The 5,140-nt window shown below is 41.0% G+C and overlaps 1 non-coding gene across 1 annotated transcript; it reads left to right on the forward strand.

Moving 5' to 3' along the window:
• Positions 1–4,647: 4,647 nt before the first annotated feature.
• Positions 4,648–4,846, forward strand: LOC112060179 (U2 spliceosomal RNA). Its single transcript, XR_002889497.1, has one exon. It is a non-coding gene; the product is annotated as a U2 spliceosomal RNA (small nuclear RNA).
• The last annotated feature ends 294 nt before the right edge of the window (positions 4,847–5,140 follow it).

A 5,140-nucleotide genomic window follows, 5' to 3' on the forward strand; every position in this document is an offset into this window, starting at 1 on the left:
TGAGCACAAACTGAAAAATGTGTTCCTTGAATCTTAATGAGACTCAATTCTTCAGGTTTTAGGAATGAAAATACCACTTTATCTTCTGTCTTTAAAGTTTTATGCCAAACTTTATTGGATCCCATAAAAACATCTTCAAAAATAGTTGTGAAGTGAATTGATGGAACATCAAGCGCACATACAACTAGTGGTATGGGTACAGCAGGTTGGGAACTTGTGATCTAGAGTATCGTTTCCTATTACCCTTAATGGCGATCAATGTTCCCTCTAATTTTTTACATCCATATGCGGAATGAATTTTGTTATGTGCACCAATATGGAGGTGATGTATGGTGAGGTGGGCTGAGGGGTTTGAAGTGTGGGAGGGGGCTCAGGGCTGGGGCAGAGGGTTGGGGTGTGGGTGGGTGAAGGCTCTGGCTGGAGGTATGGGCTCTGAGGTGGGGCCGGGGATGAGGGGTTTTGGCTGCAGGCTTCCCTGGGGCTGCGGTGTGAAGAGAGGACTCCCCCCAGCCCTTTCTTGCCGCAGAAGCCCGGGGCCAGGGGAAAGGCGCCTCTCCCCACTGCGCGCCTGCACATCCTTTGATAGCCTGCTTAGAGGGGACTTAGATGGTGATCACTGTTTCCTTTTCAATATGAACCTTTCCACAGTACAGAATCGCTGTGGACATAGGTGATGAATTAGGGCCTGGTCCAAAGCCCCTTGAAGTCAGTGGAAAGACTCCCATTGGAGTCCAGGAGCTTTGGATCAAGTCTTTAAATACAAGTTTCTAATTAGGCATTTATTTTAAAATTTAGTAATAATCATTGTGTAATAAGGCTACAGAGAGACTTTAAGACCCAGGTAGAGGCGGTACAGAGTCAGACCACCCCAAAAGGAGCTCCTGGGCTCATTAACCCTATCCAGGCATAGTGCCTCTGGAAGTACAGGGAAGTATGATCTCTGTCCAGTCTGTTCTTTCCCCATCCTCCTTCGGGAGACAAGTGCCAGTTTCGGTGTTGGCCTGGAGCAGTCCTTTCCAAACTAGGAAGATCAAGCTATCTTGCACTAAGATCTAACTTACTTTTTAATGTATTAAGATTAATTTTTACCATGTTGTGTTTGACAATATTGAAAAATGTTCTTTGCAGGGCTTTGATAGCCAAGAGACTTGAAAAGTGCCATTTTCCCAAGCCCTGGTGGTTATTAAATAAATCTTGCTTCGCTCCTTGCCTGTCAGTATCTTTAATACATTAATTGTCTTTCTTTGTTGCCGAATATTCTGAATGGTGGAAAGATTTTTGGTTGATACATTATATTATGTGACAGCAGCAACTATTGATTCACAATAAATCCCATGTCTGAAGGGGAAAAAAATAGTAACACTCAGGTATTCATGCCCCTTTCCCCTACCTATTCACCACCCACTTCTCTGGGGAAAACATCACAGCTCTGGTCAGGGTCTTGGTTTTCCATCCAAAATTCAAAGGCTCTAGCAATACACTGTCACCATGCACATGCTAGAGGGAGGAGTAGCACCAACACATGCGTTTTCCATGAAGGTCTCCCATCCAAGTCCTGACCAAACCTGACTTGCTTAGCATCTGAGATCTGATACTACACAGTAGCTTTATTTAGTATAATATATTCAGACTATATATATTCATATATGTGTAGCCGTACCTGAAGAGTTATGGCTGCAGACCTTTAAGAAGGAACTGCTGCAGTGCAACTTGAGTTCTGAATTAAAATGAATTACTTAGTGTAGCATTTTCGGAGCAAGTTAGTCAGGGGCTCATTGGTCTGGGGTGCTTGGCTTTGCTGTGAAATTGCCTATATTTTTACTGGCTGCGTTCAGTCTTTAATTATCCCCAACCAGACAATAATACTTATACAAACCATTTACTAGGCAGCCTTCCTTTACTCCCTCTGATGGTTCCATGTTGCATCCTGTTTGCTGTGCCAGAATCTGGTGCAGTATTTGAGTACTGCACAATAGGTTATGGGATATGATCTGGGTTGCTTCATAATCCATAGCAAAGTATAACATTGGGCATCAGCTCTTCAAAGAGGAGGTGGCAAACAGCAAAGAGATAGTGCTGGAGGACCATAAACTTACCCAGCATTAAGACAGCCAGACAACCTCACACCTGCTCTTTGGAGTCCACCAGCACTACCAACCAACACTACTCATTTGCACAGCTGAAAGAGGAGGAGGGGAAGGAGGCAGTGTCTTGTCTACTGTATCCTGTGCTTTAGAAACATGGCATCTGGGCATGGATCGCAGCCAATCCGCCCAGGATATAGTATGTCTACATTTGCTTTTTGAATAAGAAGAAAAGGCTGTATTAATTGTAGCCACATCAGCAAGATAACACTATTATTAGTGTCACAGTCAAAATGATTAACCTTGCAGGATACACCAGAAAATTAACCCCTTTGTTACACTGCTTAAACATACTCAGCTATCCAGATGCCATAAAAGCCTCAGAAAAAAATACAATTAATCCAACATACCTTGCCTTGTACATGTATATTCTCACCTTTGGCCATCTCTGGCTCCCACTGAAAAGAGTGGGAGTTTTGCCCTTGACTTCAGTGGGAGCAGGATCAGGTCCCTGGCATATAATTCCCTTTGCAGCACCATTATAACATAACCCCATACGTGCATATTTCATCCTAAGATTTTAACTATCATAATAAACATGATTAATAATAATAACTAAGTTGGAAAAATCTATTATTTTTATGCTATAAAATTCAGCTCAGATTTGACAAACGTGCATCTATCTTATTGATCGATTAATTTAGATTAAATTCAATAACTGTAAATGCATCTGATACACAGTAAATCTAAAATAGTTTTGAAAAGAGGCTTGTCTCCAGAATTCTGTTTCCATGAAGCTTATCAAAGTGTCATCTTTATGGGCCAAAGTGTAGGCCATTAACTGCTTTATAATTGTGACCACACCTGTACTTGATGAGAAGAAAAGACCCATTTATTGCATGCTGAAACTCATAAATTAATTAACTTTGAGTGCATGACACTTTGTAATTAGAAACTATATAAAGTGGCAGCTATAAAATCAATTTTATCGTTATGTGGGTACTCGTATTTGTGTTAGGGAATTGAACCAAAGGGCAGGAATGCCATTAATACTTCTATTCTGCTAACACACATTATGCACAGGCTTTCAGAGCTTAGAGTTATCCCATTAAGCACTGAAGGAGTAGATGAGTTCACAGTGTGGAACCTTCAAATTTATAAAATAATGCAGAAAGCTAGGTAGAGACACTTAATGCTTTCAGTGATCTTAGTATCCAGAAGTTCCAATCACAGGCATCTCTTCCCCTTGAGTTTATTTTTCTCCATATGATCTTTAGATCTCAATGTTTTTCTTATTGTCTTAGATCTTGTTTAATGAAATTCTTTACATTTTGAAGACTATTTTTCTACCTCTGCTTCTGCTTATGGAGGCCACTACTCATAACACTTGCATCCTTGTGTCCTACACAGCTTGTACACTGAGCAATTATCACATCCTATGGATTCTATTGGGCTGGTTTTTTAAAGATAAAGTGACACTTTGTTACATTTACTGGCTACAATCAGGAGAGGATCTATGAAAAATGTCAATAAAAATATAGTGATGTTAATGGCTGACACTGGTGTAATGTTTTTCTTGAAGTTCTAGTCAGATAAAAATTAAATCCATGCTTAATGGAGGTACCACCAAGGAGTATGTTAACTTTTTGTAGAATATTGACACCTATGGGATATTGCATCTTTTGGATGAGAGTATTATAAGAAAAGTTATCCCTCACACCAGCTCAATATTTAACCATAAACACACAGGGCTAGGGCTTGTCTATACAGTGTGGCAATGCATGCTATGGGGGTGTGATTTCTCAAGCACACTGTTTGAAACAGTACCATGTTAAAGGGCACTAGGGAACTTTGCTTGTGTACCAGCAGGTTGTACATGGACCAATTGATGCACAACATGTTAGTGCACCTTAGAAATCACGCCCATTATGCACATTACCACCTCTGTGTAGACATATCCTTAGGGCCTGATTCTCACTCCTTGAATCTCATTTTACTCCAGTGGAACTCAATTGATTTCAGTGGCATTACCTTAGCATAAAATGGATGTAACAAAGTGGAAACATATCCATGCTCGTCAGACTCTTTTGTATGTCTGTCATATGTCCACAAACTCTCTAGAAGTTGTAGCAGAATTTTTTTAACAAGGTAAGTTACCCATGGCCCAAATCCTGTCATTCATTCTCTGTCCTCCTCCTTGTACAGGTTAAGATTTCACAGAACTCTTTCTTGATCAGCAGAAATTAATAGGGAATAAGATCTTTGGGATTGAGCCCCCATGGCAAACTTTTCCTTTGGTGGGGTTACACAGTTTGTGTAAGTCAGGACAGATTGAGGGATAGATCCTGCCCTTGGATGTGCTTGACTCCCATTAACGATAATGGAACTCGGCACAAACATCCAAGGGCACAATTTGGCCTTCGTCCTTGCTGTCTCAGGTATCTTGTAAAATAAGCTATTTCATTTGTGCGTACTGGTTAGTTCACTGACCTTATAACACACATGCCTTAATGTTTGGAGCTAAGAAGCAAAGGTAGGCAAGTATATCAAATGAGAGTTGGCAGTACCTCACATTCTGTCCTGAATAAAGGGCCACTCAAGCACAATATCTGTTCTTATCAGCGTAATACCTGATATGTTCTCTTTTGGAGATCTTTGTATTAAATGGATTTTTGGAACAAGGAGCTGGAATAGGAGCTTGCTTCATCCACTCCATGCATCAACCTGGTATTGCAGTGCTTCCAGGTATAAAAGCCGCAGGAGCAAAACGGGAACTAATGGTGACTCAGAATCGCAATTCCTCCTGAACTGACTCAGAGTCACAGTTTATCCCCTGCTGTCCTGCCTCCTACACTATGGCTGGAGTCAAAATCTCAGTAAGGCAGAGCAGAGTAAGAGGGAGGCATTATTCCCACACGCAGCTGAGTACGGGCTGTGACCGTCTAACTCTAAGTATTCATTATTGGTTAATTCATTATTGGTATTCATTATTATTAAATTCTGAGTCATGCTGAGGGCCTGGATTTCCCATTAACTTTATTGAGGTTTGCAGGGGC

This window comes from Chrysemys picta, chromosome 8 (genome assembly GCF_011386835.1).
Source record: "Chrysemys picta bellii isolate R12L10 chromosome 8, ASM1138683v2, whole genome shotgun sequence".
Lineage (NCBI taxonomy): Eukaryota > Metazoa > Chordata > Testudines > Emydidae > Chrysemys > Chrysemys picta.